This window comes from Pangasianodon hypophthalmus, chromosome 7 (genome assembly GCF_027358585.1).
Source record: "Pangasianodon hypophthalmus isolate fPanHyp1 chromosome 7, fPanHyp1.pri, whole genome shotgun sequence".
Taxonomy (NCBI): Eukaryota; Metazoa; Chordata; class Actinopteri; order Siluriformes; family Pangasiidae; genus Pangasianodon; species Pangasianodon hypophthalmus.
The window spans coordinates 23839844-23859254 of NC_069716.1; the positions used below are offsets into that span (position 1 = coordinate 23839844).

Genomic DNA, 19411 nt, shown 5'->3' on the forward strand with positions numbered 1-19411 from the left:
TTTTAATTTATTAAAATTAAATAAAGACAAATTAAATACTGTACAAACATTATGTGTTTGCAGCACAATTATTCATATATCAAAAAATAATAACATTTAAATAACAGGATAAAAAAAATATTATCCAAATATGGTAGACTAAGTAAATTTGATTAAATATTTAGATGTTGGCTTGAGTATCAGTCTATAATTCATTTATTAATACAGTAACAACAATAACAGTGCTTAGAAAATATTCAGTATTTTCTAAAATTCAGTAGACATCTAAAAATAGACAGAATAAGTAAAAAGTAGAAAACCACAACAAAAAGGGTTGGAACATTTTACAAATTTATTTCTATTAGTGGCAGCAAAATACAGGATTAAACAAAAGATAAACATCATCAATCTCAACATCATCTCTAAAATGACAGGAACACGTTACATTAAGTAACTTTCCCTGCACACTCAGTAGTAGGCCTAAATAATATTCTATATTTCCCAGTCTACTTTATAAGATTCTTCATAAAAACACCTTTTTTTTTTTATACAACTGGGATTCCCACTGACAGGTAATATCCCACTTAGGTCCATTTTCATTCCAGGTTTTAACACTATAAAATGTGCAAATGGGCCAAATACTTATGCAAGGCACTGCCAGCAGGTAAGATATTAAAAATATTATGGTATTACACAGCACTCTACGTGCTTAAACCTCGTTCTACTGGACAGTCTAATCACATTTGTTGTGTTTCTAGTACCTACTATGTGTTGATTGGTTGTTTTCTTGAAGGACGTGTGTTGTGGCCAGCCCAGCAAGAGACTCTAGAGCGTATAAAGGCTCATCAGGCCGACATGAACACACCATGGTAACTATTCGAAAACACTCTGACCGAGTCATCTTTATTTGATCATTATTAATTTATCTGTAGTCAACCTTGGGTTACTGTTTAAATACCTTATGCCCAGATTAACTTGATTTCTTTAACTCTTATTCTTTCTTATTGCTATAGTGGGTCTCAGTCTCAACTTTGGTTTCCCGCAAACTGTCCACCAACCTCGTGCTCTGAAAAAAGAAAACTGCACACCATTTGGCCTTGACCTTTCAGAGCACACCTGCCACTCTGTTTGCAGACAAGTTAAACGCACCAAATACCAGGCCGTCTACGGTCCTAAGGTAGTATAAAACTCTGTGCTAATTATAAAATGGCAGATACAGTAGTATTTACAGTGATTTCTAGTCTTCATTTTATTTACAGAATTAAAATAAATTCTTTATTGTTTTTTTTTTTTCAGCTGTGTTACAGGCAAGCTACCACACTGTAATGGAGCTCATTATTTTCACCTATAAATGAGGAATCTCTATTGTTTATAATACAAAAGGTGGACAATTTATGGGAAACCAAAGTTGTCCTTATACTCAGTCACCCACTGAGACCTGCTTGCAAGGAGAAAGAGTAAGAGCTTTTATTATTATTATTATTTTTATTATTTTTTATTTCATATTTGAATACTAATAGTATTCCCAACCCTGGTCCTGGAGTACACCCTGTCCCGCATATCATAGTGTATTCCTTGCTCATAATTCACCTGATTCAACGAATCAGCTCATTAACAGCCCTCTGAGTTGAAGTGGTTGTGTTATAGCAGGGAGACATTAAAATGTGCAGGACAGGGGATGCTCCAGGACCAGGGATGTGAGCCTGTGTATTCATTTATTGCAGTAATTTTAAAAACAGTGTGGACATACCCTGATCAAATCTTTACTTTTTGTCCCGCTGTTTTGAATGAGTCCTCTAGGTGGCGCTGTTGTGGAGATGCTCTTGATTCTGTAGCAGCAGGTGATTGCAATTTTCGGTGAAAGACTACAGTTTCCTAAATCTCGCATAGGCTGCCACGACTAGTAGAGTAACTGAGCTCATTTGTTTATCCGTGTAAATAGTAAGAGTAGCAAACCGTACAACACATTTGTTTTTCTGATTTGAAATGTTTTTCTTACTCATAATTTTACCGTCAGAGGAGTTTGGACTGCTGGCTCAAGACTGACCTTTAGATACTCGTGATATTGTGTAAGCTACGCAAAAAATGTTTTTTATTTACTTATTTACTGAGACATAAGTATCCTTTAATGCATTATGGAGAAATACTGTACGTCCAGAATAAAGAAATGAAGGTAGGCAGCGCTGTATATGATGAAGCAGGCCTGGAGAAACTGCTGGTGGAAAATGGCGGATGAGTGGCGCATGTGTAAAGATGAACTTCTTTTCCTTTTTACTAAATTTGGGACTGAGGAGAAAGTTGTTCGTGTTGTAGAAAACTAGAGCTATTTTACTGCTACAAATTTTCACCCTTTGTGCCACGAAGAAACTTGGTAATTACTATAAATCACAGTATTTTATGTGAAACTTACATTAAGTACATGTTTGGTGATTCTAACCTCTTACTCAGTGTTTAAATTAAAATTATTATAATTATTGTTCACAATTTATCTTCTTTTCACCAAGAAATCCTCGTGAAAATGTTTTACTCAGTTTAAGGTAATTAAGTTGTAGACATTTTTACCTGATTTGTTTTCTCTTGCAATACCACATCCGACCACTGAGGGGCAATGTTGTATAATTCACGTCAATTTTTACATGTTTTTAAATTCTCCCCATTTTGGTTTGTCATGTTACTCGTTTCAATCGAAGGATTTTACTTCAATTTAAAAGATTGTTTAGAAAAAACTACTTTGTAAACTAATGTGAGTATTGTGTAATGTGTGTAGTGCGGAGGATTTTGTATTCTCGTCTCTGATTGGTCAGTTTGTGCATTCATTATCATTTCCCCTTTGTTTTTGTGTGAACTGGCACTTAAATCGCCCTTTTCTCTGCTAATTTTAGCATAAAACAATATAGTTCCCGTATTTTACACTGGTTTATTATAGAATATTAAGAGACAGCAGCATTTGCCGTCCTCGGGTTTACAGTTGTGTAGAATGTCCCTGTTTGTTGTTTGCTGTTGTCGGTATCGCTTCTCGGCCTTTTGGCTAAGATCAAGTGTAGTATCTGTTCTTATCAGTTTAATATCTGATACGTCCCCTACCCGGGGACCATATATTAAATTGATTTTTGGAACAGGGAGATGGAATAGGGGCTTGCTCCGTCCACTCCACGCATCGACCCGGTATTGCAGTACTTCCGGGAACGGTGCACCCCTCTCTCTACCGTCAAAGAAAGATACAGTCTGTGCATTTGTCTGGCTGTGATGTTCTCCAGTTCCATGGAAGTCCGCGCTGTGCAGTTTGGTTGTGGATTTCTGCATTTGAGCTGTTTGTGATCTCACTGACTTCACATTTCAGCACAGAAAAGGGTTTTAACGTTGTTCATGCAGGGTCAGTGTGGTTTTATAGAAGTGGTGCCGGTGCTTTTACACAAACCCTAATTTATCTCTGCCATGAAAACCACACTCACTACTCCGACTTTTGGCTGCATTTTTAGAACCAAACTGTACCTGACAAACGCACAATAAAGTCGTTTATTTTCTGTAAAAACACGTAGAGTCTCATGAACTCCAAGGAAGCCTGAATTATAGCATGACAAAAGCAGGTTTAAAGGGTAAATTATAGTATTTATTGTAAGTAAACTAAAACCCAAATCGTGGTCCTTGACGCAACGAAAAGATTTATTTCGTGCATGTGGCACCAGATATTTAATCAGCGGCTCCAAATTGTAACGACCCTGTTAATAAATTAAAAATAATAAATTAATACAACAATCACAATTTGTGGTAGACGGAACTATCTATCCGGAACTATGTATCCAGACTCTCATTACCGGTCGGACAGAAATTTCCGCTCTCATGCGTGTTTGTTCATAGACTGTGGTTATATAGTCACTTGTAATTACATAAAGTTCAAAGCAGCTCTTCTACCTTGTCCTTTATTTGTTCCCTAAAACAATGAATGGAAGTGAAATGTCTTGTAGAGAAGTCGTTTTGTTTCGGCTGTAAGTCGCCGCCTGTCCTGTACACAGAGGGGGCGGGGCTAACTGTAGCGATGCCTTTTTATCTTTATAAAATTGTTAAACATAGCAATAAGAGTCAAATAAAAAAACTTTCTTCTGAACTGTCTATCGTGATTTTAGTGTACATGTTTGGATTAAAAAAGCAGTTTCCTGAGCATTGTGGATCTCGTTACATATTCAGCAGCAGTGCATCATGGGAAGTGTTGTACTGTTTTGTTATTAAGAAAATAGATGACCTACACGGCTTTGTGTGTAATAAAGGTTAGTCTTATTTCTGCAGTACTTTTAGACTGCAGTGTTTTAGCCTCAGATGTTTGTGTAATGATGAGTGCTGTATTCTTCACCATGATGGTAAACAGTGTGTGCTGTGGTGCAGTCGGTAGCCGAGGGTAGTGCAATTCATACTTACCTGGCAGGGGAGATACCATGATCAAGAAGGTGGTTCACCCAGAGCGAGGCTCAACCATTGCACTCCGGTTGTGCTGACCCCTGCGAATTCCCCAAATGTGGGAATCTCGACTGCATAATTTCTGGTAGTGGGGGACTGCGTTCGCGCTCTCCCCTGATATTCACTGTATTAAAATGAGATGCAATACTGCTCTTTTTCAAGATTATGTCGCGTTCATTCTGGTTAGTCTGTTTGTGCACCAACCGGTGAAATCAAGCAAGGTTGTGTGTACTCTATTGCTGGTTTAAAAAGCTACACTAGTGAGCAGAACATGGCACTGCAACATGCAGAAGTACAGCACAAGAAACAACACACGACAGGTCGTGCTGTTATAGGACAATAATCCATGCCAGAGTTACCAAACAGAAGTTGTGAGTCTCGGACAATTGCTTTTCTTGTCTTGGTAGTGTCTGGTTTATGCCATTATATTTTCAACTTTGTTATAACGGATGTCACAGTGCTCCTAGCAAGGTTCAAAGCTTTGCTGATCTTTTACTAACCTTCTCTGTCCATCATAGATTGTGATTATGCAATTTCAAATGACTATATAAAGTTCAAAGCAGCTTTTCTACCCTGTCCCTTATTCACTAAAACAATCAATGCAATCGAAAAGTGGTTTTGTTTTGGTTGTAACTCTCCTCCTGACCTGCACACAGGGGGCGGGGCTAACTAGCAAGGCTTCAAAACAGCCTTCATAAAATTGTTGAAAATATTTTTACTGACTCTTATTACTTACAGTGTAGCAAAGCACTCTTTCTTCTGGACTGACTTGTGATTTTAGTGTACATGTTTGGATTAAAAAAGCAGTTTCCTGGACATTGTAGATCTCATTACATATTCAGCAGCAGTGCATCATGGGAAGTGTTGTACTGTTTTGTTGCTAAGAAAATAGATGACCACACGGTTTTGTGTGTAATAAAAGTTAGTCTTATTTCTGCAGTACTTCAGACTGCAGTGTTTTAGCCTCAGATGTTTGTGTAATGATTAGTGCTGTATTCTTCACCGTGATGGTAAACAGTGTGTGCTGCGGTGCAGTCGGTAGCCGAGGGTAGTGCAATTCATACTTACCTGGCAGGGGAGATACCATGATCAAGAAGGTGGTTCACCCAGGGCGAGGCTCAACCATTGCACTCCGGTTGTGCTGACCCCTGCGAATTCCCCAAATGTGGGAATCTCGACTGCATAATTTCTGGTAGTGGGGGACTGCGTTCGCGCTCTCCCCTGATATTCAATGTCTCAAGAATAGATTCTTTTTTGTTTGTTTGAATGGTTATGGTAATTTTTGTAAGAAGTACAATCATTTTATGTAGTATTAACAGTGGGTTCGTATGTTTCATTCGCTGATTTAGTTAAAAAGGCTACAAGGTGCAACTAACTGTACTGACAGATTAATATAAACATCCATCACTACCACTGTTATTACCTAAAGTTCATCAGCCCACTGAGATTATTTTCACTTACAAACCCCTAAAGAGTGTCCATATATCCAATGAGTTTATAATTTAATGCGGGAAGAAAGGTTTAGTACCTCTGAATTTGCGTTTACGGCCATGGTTTTAGTTAGAAAATCATTTTCCTCTCCTTCTTTGTATGATTGAATAAATGAAATCACGAATGAATGAACGAATAAACAAATGAATCAATTTGAGTGAGGCTGAATAAATACCAGGGTATTTAACCAAAGCTTTGTGTATGTACAGAGTCCGATTACATTTTCAGATTGTTTAGGATTAATTGTTCAGTTTTGCCTGTATCTCCTGGGAAAGTTTTTTGCTGTACAAAATATGCAGATTAACTTAAACATAACTGCTCTCACTTAATTACAAAGTAGATACTGGAGAATATTGGAAGACCTTTTTTATATTCTTGATTATACTATCCCAGTATAATCGTATGCAAGAACTTGCAACAATACCTGTCAGGAATCTCTCTCTCTCTTTTTCTCACACGTACACACACATACAATATTCCCAAAGTATGTGGACACGTGACCAACACCTTTCTGGACATCCCATTCCAAAACAGGAGGCACGAATATGGAGTTTACCCATCCCCTGGACAGGAAAGGGCCTTCCCCAAACGGTTGCCACAAAGTTGGAAGCATACAATTGTCTAAAATGTCTTTCTATGCTTTAGCATTAACATTACCCTTCACTGGAACTAAGTGATCTACCCCAAACGCTGAAAAACAGCACCAGACCTTTATCCCTCCTCCACCAAACGTTACTGTTGGCAGTAAGCATTCTGGTAGGTAGCATTCTCCTGGCATCTACCAAACCCAGATTTGTCCATCAGACTGCCAGATAGCGAAGCGTGATTCATCACTCCAGAGAACACGTTTCTGCTCTCGGCACTCTGTGACCCCGCTCTGTGAGTTTGCATGGTCTGCTGCTTCGTGGCTGAGCTGTTGTTACTCCTAAATGCTTCCATCTCACAGTAATAGCACTTAGAGTTGACTTGGGCAGAAATTTAATGAAGTGAATTATTACAAAAGTAGCATCCTATGACAGTGCCACGTTTAGTCACTGTGCTCTTCAGTCCGACCCATTCTACTGGCAATGTTTGTCCACGGAGATATATGCTTTTTTTTATGCACCTGTCAGCAATGGGTGTGGCTAAAACACTTGAACTCAATAATTAGGATGGGTGTCCACATAATTTTCGGCCATAGTGTATTTGCACAATTAAATTTTGACCTGTAGATGGTGAGCTACAGAAGCCAAAGAAGCCACAGCTGGTTACAGCTAAGCGTAGTAACGGTTTCAAGGTAATGAAAGATTGCCAGAATTGAAATTTTATGTAGTGGACACAGAGTAGTGGAGTGATAAACAGTGAATTGTCCCAGTACTGTTACAGTGAATATCAGCAAACTTGGAACATTGCTTGCCAAACAGATTAGTTGACCAAAACTAACAGTGGTAGGTCTATAAACAGCGTTTTAGGGGGAAAAAACTAAAACAGATGTCTCACTTTAGCCTCCAGAGGGCACTACGATTTTACTTTTTTTATGATTTACACACAGTTCTGTCAGTGCAGGAAGCTCTCCTCTGATGTTAGAGACAATCACAGCTGTAATGTATTTGGAAGTGATGATGACAAAGCTCTGCACTCCACTCTGAAAACTCAGGAGCTCCCTGTTTTTAGGGGTCAAATAGCCATTCAGAGTCACTCTGTCACTTTTTGAAGGCACAGCTAGTGGCACGTGTTTGCTGACCCTAATGAACAGTTTATGTCCGGTTTGTATAGCAGGCTTATTAAAAAGGAAAAAGATGTTGGGTTAAAAAATATCACTTTTTAGTACATGCATAAGTAAGGAATAAAACACTTGGGGGTGTGCTGTTACAGGAAAGTAATCAGTGGCTGGATGGTGAACGGTGTGATGAGGTCTGACACGAAGCAGAGTTATTGCTACCACTCCAAAGTATTTTCCTATAACAGCACATACGTAGGTGTTTTATTCATTTTATACCACAGCAACTAACTAATTAATTGATCATTGAATGACACATTGCAATTGACATTGTGGTGGTGTATGTCTGTGAGACTTATGTTACAGAAGCATTAGAGTAACATTTTTAATATACATTACCTGACATGTACATCTAAACAGCCATCTGTCTCTTTTTTTTTTTTTTGTTGAAAGATTTGGTTTTCGACGTGGTGATGGATGATAGTTGAGGATTTTAAACTTTTGCAATCCTGTATGTGGTCAAAAGCAACAATATGTAAACTAGAGAGAGCAAATAAAAAAAATTGCAATAACTTTAAGTTTTCTTGAGTCAATAATTTTTTTAACCGAAAATACTGTTTAAAAAAGTTCTTATGAAAATTATTTTTTTTAGATGAAAGGTAAGAAATTCCTTCAACAGTTTACATGTAGCATTTTAATCACTGTACATAGTACTCATATTAAATAGTTGTTGCAGCCACCATTTATCTATTTAGCTTTTAAAAATGCAAAGTGTCCCTCACTTCCTTCAGTAGTGAACTTTAGAAAGTCCATTTAAGTGTTTTTCATTAGTACGCTTTGGAACATGAGGCTGCTGTGAGAATCTCAAAGTCCCCAGCACACAAATGTTTATAAAATACTTCTTCTGACTCATATTAAGGTTCGACGAAAGGTCTGCTCCTTTATAATCATGAATTAACTGTACAGTTTTAATGTTGCTTTTCAAACTTTGCACACAGATTCACTGATAATGAGCTGCACTTTGACCTGTGGTCGTTTAATAATTAGTATTAATAACTATACAATCATTATAATCTTTTTCACGGATAAAAACTGATTACGACATACATTATTTTTGCATCATATCACAGACATCACTGAATCAAACTATAAAACAAGACTTCAGCAGTAACACAACTTTCATCATGCCTCTTATGAGATACTAATCTAATCCACTATATATATTTTCACAATATATGATCTACAACAACTCATTTTCTCCAAAGCCCTCATGGACGAAGAGATGACAGCACACACACATTGGTTTTACTCTCCTTGTGAGGACCTTCCACTGACTATAAATATTAATGCTGCTAATTAATGCTATGCTACATCTAAATCCAACCCTAGCCCTAACCTCACAAACTAAAAAGAAACATTTTTGCACTGCATTTTTTTTTGTTTTGTTTTTAAAGAAAAACAGTTTTCCTCATGGGAACTAGACAAAGGTAGAACATGGTAAAAACAGAAAGATATTTCTATCCTTCTCAGGCTATTTTGTCCCCACCAAGGTATAAAAACATGCCCACACATACACACACACTATAGTGATTTGCTGAACTGGCTTATTATCCTTTGCAAATATCCAGTTGTATCTCCTGTGTTATTAAGGGCTTGAGGCGATCACTGTACAAAAGGCAGGTAGCAATAGCAAACAAGCAACTTTTCTACACACACCTTATCAAGTGAAAGCTCACAACTGCCTCCGTCTGCCCCTGGAGTTTGAGCTCTGAAATTGGGTTTTAATTGGTTCTTCCTGCAATACCACACACTTCAGCACAGGCTGGATGGAGCTGAGTGCTGAGGACAAACAGGATGACTGTGTTTAACTTGCTACGTGACCAAAGACAAACTATAAGGTTAGAAATCATTCAGCAGCCACTTGACGAGACAACACTCTGACACACACAAACAGATCAAAAATTAAATTTGCATTTGATACATCAAACATGACATTTTGACTTACTTACTACAGTTCTGCCTACCATAGCTATACATATAGCCGTTTCAGGGTTCCTGGGTTGACCCTCAGCTTGGGTTTTTGTCTGTGTGGAGCTTCGCATGCTCTCCCTGTGTCTGTGTTGGTTTCCTCCTGGTTCTCTGGTTTCCTCTCACTTCCCAAAACATGCTAGTAGCTGGGCTGGCTACTCTAAATTTCCTCAGTGTGAAAGTGTATGCTGCTTTGGACTGGTGTCCCATCCAGGGTGTATTCCTGCCTCACACCCAGCGTTTCCTGGATAGGCTCTGGACAATGCAGTTACTGTAGATGAATGAATGAAAGCATTAATTAGCATTAATTAGGTTACTGATAGTGTGTGCTTGTGCCAAGGTAATGACATTAATATAGATAAAAAGGAAGGAAATTGGGCTTAATGAGGTTTATGTAAATTTTACTCATTTGTTTTTTGGGTTAATCAAATTAAGTTTTATTGGGCTAATAAATGCTAATGACTTTTTAGGTCAAATCATTTAGGTGTGAACAACAGCAGGTTTTTTTTTTCCCTCCCTTCTTCTCAAGTTTGATGCCACAGCCCAGATAGCACACAGTATTATTCAGTTGCTCACTACAGTCAGTATTAACGGCTAACAGCAACCCAAAAAGTATGTCTGTGTATGATTAATCACAGGACAAATTATACGAAGGGATATGAATATAAGAGTCTGGACAAAAACTCATCACCAAGAGGGGTGCTGTTTCACAACACAGACCGGTTTGACTTACACATTATATTCAAGGATGAGCCATGAGTCAGTGAGATAGTCAGTGAATCAGTGTGTTAGTCAGTCACAGTGAGTCTGTCTCGGTGAATGAGCGAGTCTGTATGTGAGTCTGTCAGTAAATCGGTAACAGTGAGTCAATATGTGAGTTGGTCAGTAAATCAGTCATGGGGAATCAGTGACTTAGTCAGTGAATCAGTTACAGTGAGTCAGTGTGTTAAGTCAGTGAGTTAGCTAGTGAGTAAATTAGGTGGTCATAGTGGGTCAGTGTGTAAGTCAGTCAGTCTTAGTGAATCAGTGAGTTAATGTTTGAGTCAGTGTGTCAGTCAGTGAATCAATTACAGTGAGTCAGTGAACTTGCCAGTCAGGTCCCTAGAGGACTAGTGGTTAGGCCTTGGTGCTCCAACCCCAGCCACTGGAGTTGCACAAAACAGTGCGCTCCACTGCCGGTCACAAGCCCAGATAAAATTGGGGATGGTTGCGTCAGGAAGGGCATCTGGCAGGAAATATGCAGATAAATGATCTGGTGACCCCTAATGGGAGCAGACGAAGGGAAAAAGTGAACTTGCCAGTCAGTAAATCAGTCATGGTGAATCAGTGAGTCAATGTGTGAGTCAGTGAGTGAATCAGTTACAGTGAGTCAATATGAGAATTAGTCAGTAAATAAGTCACCCACACTGAGTCAGTCAGTGAATCAGTCACAGTGAGACAATATGTGAGTGAATCAGTCACAGTCAGTCAATGTACGAGTTAGTGATTGAGCTAGTCAGTTAGGTATTGTGTTTGCCAGTGATTCAGTCAGTAAAAATGGCCTCTAGGTCAGCCCCTCAAATGTGGGCTTTTCTTTTCTTTCTTTTTTTATTCAACAATAATTGTTTCTTTAATCTAGATAACTCTGTTAGTTTATTCTTTCACTTTGTCACACTTTTGCTCAGTGCTTTGTTTGCTGTTGCTGTTACAGTCTAATGGCTGAAATAAACCAAAAATATGATTAGGGGATGCTTATAAAACAGCACGTGAATACAATCCATTTACTCAAAACATACTGTATGCTGTGTACAAGGAATAATAGAAATCAAGAAACAGGCGTCTCGTCGTCTGCCTGCTTGGTCTTGTTGAAATCCTGTGTGACCATCTTAATCATCCTGAAATCACCTTGGCTCAGACACGCTGTACTTCATATCCGAGCTGCTGAATGTCTGTCCCTGTGGACAAACAGCTCCATGAAAGAGACACTGACACACACCCACATGCATGCACCTCCACCACTGGCTTTTAGGTAAATTCAATTTGGGATTCAATTTCTCCTGCACTGGAGGTAATGTGCTTGTCATGTTCAATAAGAGATTGTTTCCCCTGTGAAGAGCTGCTTTGGTATACTAATAAGCTGCTTTGATAGGGTCGTCCTCTGCGTAGAAAAAAAATATTAAAATCATGCTTTATCTGTCCAAGGCACAAAAAAAAAAAAAAAGCCTCTGCTTCTGTCATCGTATGAAACAAACTGTAGGGTTCATCTCCTTCAGGAGCATAAGATCCTGTTTATTTTTTTGTTCTGACATAGCCTGAGTATATCAGTGCCGATTTATGTTTGCCATCCGCTGAACTAATCACAGGCCAGCGTGCAGACGTGTATTGACCTGTGGCCACTCGCATTAAAACCTATTGAGTTTAGAGCTATGGTGATTGAGCTCCCTAAAGAGCCAAGCTTTAGTGCAAGCTAAATTCATTGCTGTGCCTTTTACGGATGGATCTGTCATAGGCAGCACACGATCAATAGAAAACTGACCGCTGCCTCTGTCATGCGTCTAGAGCTTTTATGCATACGACAACCTTTTCCTCAAATACACAGTGGCCTAAAAGTCATGAGGTACTCGAGCTCAGACTTTATGAATAATATGGATCCATGGAATTATGCATATATGGATAAATTAGCTTGTCAATAACACGATGGAACCAGTCACTGACCAGTGATGCAAAAAAAACAACAACAACAAAATAAGCTGGTTTAAAAGTGACAAGTCATCAGGAAAAATGACTGTATCCATCAAATTTATTTGTTCAAATTAAGAAAGACTTGGCTTAAAGGGTCAGAAAAATCCTGCTTTACACATCAATTCAAAGGCTTTTATGTTTTCCCCCTCATCCCGCCTCTAAAAAAATACACCGTGCATCTGCAACTCAAACATTTTCAGCCATCACAATCAGACAATCTGTCCTGGACATAAGAGTCAGTGTTATTGTGTAACTGCCCAAAAGGTCATTTTTTATTGTCGTCATCATCACCGTCGTCCTCTGTAGATCCTCCCCAGTTGAGCAGAGGTCTGCGGTCAGGTGGAACACACGGTCTGATCCGCTGCCACCGGTTTGGAGGCCATATGATGTGAGATGCTCTGCCGTGGAGGAGTCCGAGTGAAACCTGCAGAAAGGCAATCCTGTTTACTGACCTTATAAAAAAACATTCACACTTCAATAAAAAACTCAACTCAAAAGAGCAAGAGAACTGAACAGTCTGTAAGAATAATGTGAGACAGATGATAAAGGTATGACCTCCTGGTCTTATCATCTTTTTGATATCATTGTCCAAGTCTGTCTCTATCATATAATATTTACCAATCCCAATGTGAAAGGGGGACTGAGGGTTGTGACATCAGTTATCAGATTCAGTGAGCATCTTTAAGAAATATTTTTACTAGGGAACAAATAAATAAATAAATAAATAGGTAATAAAACCAGTATTTTCAGACCAGACATGAGTATGTGTACATGTTTTTGATAACTGCTGATACCAGTTCCAATACTGATATTGAAATGAGTAACCTACTTCAGTAATAGGCAATCAGGGGCATCATGGAACATTTTATTCAGCTCTATTTATGTTGGTTGCTGCAGTGTGTTGCTAGCAATGAACTCCTCATACTGACTTTTATGGGTTTTTTTGTCTTTAATCTTTAATGTCTTTAATCTTTAATAGTGTGCGAGGGCAGCCGACCTGAGCGTGCTGAGCGGTATCAGTCATTAAAAATGAGTGCAAGGTGCCGTGAAAGGCACTTTGAGTCACAAGCACTGTGTAATCGCTGGTGAAAGGAAGAGTGCATGCTTTAGTGCTCAGTGCTCGCACAACTGAAATGGTCTCTCTCGCTTGTGACAGTTTCTCTGCATTTTGCTTCACTGCTCCACTGTATGTCTGCAAACTGTTACTTAATGATGATAGGTCCCTAATGTTTAGGCCTGTTACAATTATCCTCCTACATAATTAATTGTTATATTCAACAATCAGATCAGATGATTTCCTATACATATCTGTAATCTGTAAACAGGCTGTTCTGAGTTTATTTATGGATATATTTCTATAATTATTCTTTAATCTATGAACTACTTATTTAATTATTCTCTTTTTTGGGAATTCAGTAATTTAGCTGAAATTTGGCCACTCTCACTAGAACATTGTAAATGACGAGATTTAGTACATTAGTATAGAATAGTGCATTATTTATTTACATACTTTTTGCTGTGCATCACTTATTAACCAGTAAACTATTTGTGTATTTCAATAATAAAATTATATTCATTAATATCTTGCATATTTGTCTCATGATTTGTGCTGTTTTCTTCCCTTTGCATTTTTGGACAAAAAGGCGAACACAGATTTTATTTATTGTATTTTCAATGTTAATAAATTGCTCTATGTGCATTATAACTCTACTGTTAAACTTCTGTTCTTAAAGTGGCATAAGGTCAACAGAAAAATCAATTAAACTTTCATTATCATGACGTGCCTAAAATTTGCTGTTACTGGTGCTGCTTATCAGGTTTTTTATAAAGTTGCCAGATCTTCAAATTATGTATAGCAAAACGAAGTGATTAGCTTTTATTTATTGGCAAATGTATAATAATATTACTGGCCTTGAAGACTGTTAAGGGTCTGTTAAGGCACATGAGGTAGATGAAGCTGTGAGAGAAGAACAGCGTTCAAACACTCCACATTTCAGAAGACTTACACAGTTCTTTGCTTATAAGGGAGGTGATATGAGCAGCTTAGCAAAACACATGACAACAAAGGTTTTATTGTGCTATTTACAACCAGTGTTCTCCACTTGCAGTCTCTTTGTTCTCTTGCTATTCATTGTGTGCAGGCAAGTGAGAGAAAGAGATGCGCCATTAGCCTGTATAGCCTACCCATAAATTCCAAAAACCTCAAACACCAAAGCAGAGAATTCATATCTGACCTTGGTTTTACTAATTTAAAACGGGTTTCCGCACAGAACTGGGTTCTTGAGAGCATCCTATCACTCACACAGTGTCACATGGGGCAGCTGTGCCTGGAGGAGAGAGAGCTAACTGCCTTAATTTAAACACAGCTCGCAGATGCTTGTGATTGGCTAAGCTAATCACCCAGACCACAGAGCAATTATACTTTCATGAACTCCGGCCAGAGATTCAAAAAATTCCAACTCTTCAGGAATTGCAAAGTTTCATGAACTAGAAGTTCAAAAATGATTTATACTTTCAGATTTCAGATACTCCTTCTGAGGTCCAGCTTTGAGAAATTAGGGACAATAGTTATAATGATTAGATAATGGTAAAAATTATAATCACAATTATTTTGCTTGATAGCAAAATAAAAATTATTTGCTACAATTATTCAGCCAATTTAGGTATAAAATATTGCACTTTATCTATTTTTAAAAATTTTAAATCAAAGAGAAAACAAGCTCTCATAATAGACATCTGCCCCACTCAGGAGCCCAAGTTCTATATCTTATAAAGTGATAGCACATGCTCTTTACCTTTCTTTAGCTTTAAGGATCAACGAGAGCCAATTCAATATGAAGTAATCAATCTGGCCACAGACGGGGAGCAAGAGCCTAGTGTTTTGGGCAGCTGAGGAAGCCAGACAAAGCTTCAAGTGCTTACTGCTCTCAGAATAGTTCTGTTTGGAGGATTTTTTTGCAAATACCTAGAAGGGCTGGAAAGGATTAGCTGAACAGGGGGTTAAGGGACGTTCAGGTCTCTGGGTTAAACAGTCTTAGTGCTATGGTACGGTATCACAGCTAAACCCAAAGCATATACCTCCTGAACACTATGTGATATAACACATTAAACCATGATTGAGCTTCATCTAAATTTAGTGAGTGAGATGTCAGTATCAGTGGCTTAGTGAGATATTTAAACAGTGCAACCGCAAAACCTGTAGCAACACAGAAGACATGACATTAGTGTCTCAGTATTCACACATGTCACACACGGCTCTAATGAGATATGTACTTTCGCTCTTCTAACACACCTTATTCACTCCATTTAGGCCATGATATTAGGCTGATGAGTTGGATATGCAAGGAATAAAACACTCCAGGATGTCCTGTTATAGGAAAATAATCAGTGACTGGTTGGTGCAGTGCATCTAGATGTGAAGCGGAGTTACTTTTACAACTCTAAATTGGATTCATTTCCTATAACAGCACATCGTGAAGTGTTTTGTTCCTTGTTTACCTCAGAGATTTGACAATAATTACAATTTTTACTCTATTACAGAATCATCCTTTTCATCCATTTATAATCACACTTAGTCCAGTCTAATGTCTGCAAAAAAAAAAAAAAGAAAAAAAAAGCAAGTAAGCTATCACTTACGTCCTCACCAGCCTCTCCTTTGTCTTTCTCTTGAAGTTAATAAGACAAAAAAAATATAGGTTGTCGAGAAACTGCGGCTGAGAAACCACATAAACCCTGAAGACTTTCTTGTGTCTGAAAACGTAAAGGAACAACCTTAACTCTGACTGTTACAGTGAATCTTACTTCTGTCTGTAGGTGGAGACACAGAATGTGTCACGTTATTAAGTCCATATCCAACACACAAATTAATGTGTAATTTGTTACCATAGGAATGAAAACATATTCGAATGACTATGAATGACTAGAATGACTTAATATAAACCTGTAAGTCGCCTTCCAGATGGCACAACTGTCAAAGCTGCTGTTACAGAAAATGAATCAACACCATCTAACCAATTAAAATAGAGAATTCAACAAATAGCTGTGCTATAAGGTGTGTTAAATAAAATAACATCTCTACATTGCTGTGACCTTTAAGAACTAGAGGCACCCCGTGCTAGTCTTAATTACACACTTTTTACAAACGGTAAAAAACACAAGGCAGTGTTTTAAAGCCGAGATTTAAATCCTTCATTGTGAGGTTAAAAATGAAGCCTCTCATCCCACAGCCGCAGCCCCTACCCCCAACCACAACCCCCATCTCACCCCGTAATGCATCAAGTCAAGGTGAAACTGCAGTCCACAGTAAAACGGCAAAAACAAACTGCCCGAAACATCCAGCAGGTATATTTCTCCGGTGATATACGACCTCTCCTTCTTTGTATGATTGAATAAATGAAATCACGAATGAATGAACGAATAAACAAATGAATCAATTTGAGTGAGGCTGAATAAATACCAGGGTATTTAACCAAAGCTTTGTGTATGTACAGAGTCCGATTACATTTTCAGATTGTTTAGGATTAATTGTTCAGTTTTGCCTGTATCTCCTGGGAAAGTTTTTTGCTGTACAAAATATGCAGATTAACTTAAACATAACTGCTCTCACTTAATTACAAAGTAGATACTGGAGAATATTGGAAGACCTTTTTTATATTCTTGATTATACTATCCCAGTATAATCGTATGCAAGAACTTGCAACAATACCTGTCAGGAATCTCTCTCTCTCTTTTTCTCACACGTACACACACATACAATATTCCCAAAGTATGTGGACACGTGACCAACACCTTTCTGGACATCCCATTCCAAAACAGGAGGCACGAATATGGAGTTTACCCATCCCCTGGACAGGAAAGGGCCTTCCCCAAACGGTTGCCACAAAGTTGGAAGCATACAATTGTCTAAAATGTCTTTCTATGCTTTAGCATTAACATTACCCTTCACTGGAACTAAGTGATCTACCCCAAACGCTGAAAAACAGCACCAGACCTTTATCCCTCCTCCACCAAACGTTACTGTTGGCAGTAAGCATTCTGGTAGGTAGCATTCTCCTGGCATCTACCAAACCCAGATTTGTCCATCAGACTGCCAGATAGCGAAGCGTGATTCATCACTCCAGAGAACACGTTTCTGCTCTCGGCACTCTGTGACCCCGCTCTGTGAGTTTGCATGGTCTGCTGCTTCGTGGCTGAGCTGTTGTTACTCCTAAATGCTTCCATCTCACAGTAATAGCACTTAGAGTTGACTTGGGCAGAAATTTAATGAAGTGAATTATTACAAAAGTAGCATCCTATGACAGTGCCACGTTTAGTCACTGTGCTCTTCAGTCCGACCCATTCTACTGGCAATGTTTGTCCACGGAGATATATGCTTTTTTTTATGCACCTGTCAGCAATGGGTGTGGCTAAAACACTTGAACTCAATAATTAGGATGGGTGTCCACATAATTTTCGGCCATAGTGTATTTGCACAATTAAATTTTGACCTGTAGATGGTGAGCTACAGAAGCCAAAGAAGCCACAGCTGGTTACAGCTAAGCGTAGTAACGGTTTCAAGGTAATGAAAGATTGCCAGAATTGAAATTTTATGTAGTGGACACAGAGTAGTGGAGTGATAAACAGTGAATTGTCCCAGTACTGTTACAGTGAATATCAGCAAACTTGGAACATTGCTTGCCAAACAGATTAGTTGACCAAAACTAACAGTGGTAGGTCTATAAACAGCGTTTTAGGGGGAAAAAACTAAAACAGATGTCTCACTTTAGCCTCCAGAGGGCACTACGATTTTACTTTTTTTATGATTTACACACAGTTCTGTCAGTGCAGGAAGCTCTCCTCTGATGTTAGAGACAATCACAGCTGTAATGTATTTGGAAGTGATGATGACAAAGCTCTGCACTCCACTCTGAAAACTCAGGAGCTCCCTGTTTTTAGGGGTCAAATAGCCATTCAGAGTCACTCTGTCACTTTTTGAAGGCACAGCTAGTGGCACGTGTTTGCTGACCCTAATGAACAGTTTATGTCCGGTTTGTATAGCAGGCTTATTAAAAAGGAAAAAGATGTTGGGTTAAAAAATATCACTTTTTAGTACATGCATAAGTAAGGAATAAAACACTTGGGGGTGTGCTGTTACAGGAAAGTAATCAGTGGCTGGATGGTGAACGGTGTGATGAGGTCTGACACGAAGCAGAGTTATTGCTACCACTCCAAAGTATTTTCCTATAACAGCACATACGTAGGTGTTTTATTCATTTTATACCACAGCAACTAACTAATTAATTGATCATTGAATGACACATTGCAATTGACATTGTGGTGGTGTATGTCTGTGAGACTTATGTTACAGAAGCATTAGAGTAACATTTTTAATATACATTACCTGACATGTACATCTAAACAGCCATCTGTCTCTTTTTTTTTTTTTTGTTGAAAGATTTGGTTTTCGACGTGGTGATGGATGATAGTTGAGGATTTTAAACTTTTGCAATCCTGTATGTGGTCAAAAGCAACAATATGTAAACTAGAGAGAGCAAATAAAAAAAATTGCAATAACTTTAAGTTTTCTTGAGTCAATAATTTTTTTAACCGAAAATACTGTTTAAAAAAGTTCTTATGAAAATTATTTTTTTTAGATGAAAGGTAAGAAATTCCTTCAACAGTTTACATGTAGCATTTTAATCACTGTACATAGTACTCATATTAAATAGTTGTTGCAGCCACCATTTATCTATTTAGCTTTTAAAAATGCAAAGTGTCCCTCACTTCCTTCAGTAGTGAACTTTAGAAAGTCCATTTAAGTGTTTTTCATTAGTACGCTTTGGAACATGAGGCTGCTGTGAGAATCTCAAAGTCCCCAGCACACAAATGTTTATAAAATACTTCTTCTGACTCATATTAAGGTTCGACGAAAGGTCTGCTCCTTTATAATCATGAATTAACTGTACAGTTTTAATGTTGCTTTTCAAACTTTGCACACAGATTCACTGATAATGAGCTGCACTTTGACCTGTGGTCGTTTAATAATTAGTATTAATAACTATA

At 38.2% G+C, this 19411-nt stretch overlaps 3 non-coding genes across 3 annotated transcripts; all 3 read left to right on the forward strand.

Annotated features, from left to right (window-relative positions):
• The first annotated feature begins 2987 nt into the window (after nt 1-2987).
• On the forward strand, nt 2988-3178 carry LOC117597767 (U2 spliceosomal RNA). The gene has a single exon (XR_004578516.1). It is a non-coding gene; the product is annotated as a U2 spliceosomal RNA (small nuclear RNA).
• A 1206-nt stretch (nt 3179-4384) lies between these two features.
• On the forward strand, nt 4385-4548 carry LOC113546586 (U1 spliceosomal RNA). The gene has a single exon (XR_003404728.3). It is a non-coding gene; the product is annotated as a U1 spliceosomal RNA (small nuclear RNA).
• Nucleotides 4549-5491: 943 nt separating this feature from the next.
• LOC113546585 (U1 spliceosomal RNA) lies at nt 5492-5655 on the forward strand. Its single transcript, XR_003404727.1, has one exon. It is a non-coding gene; the product is annotated as a U1 spliceosomal RNA (small nuclear RNA).
• The last annotated feature ends 13756 nt before the right edge of the window (nt 5656-19411 follow it).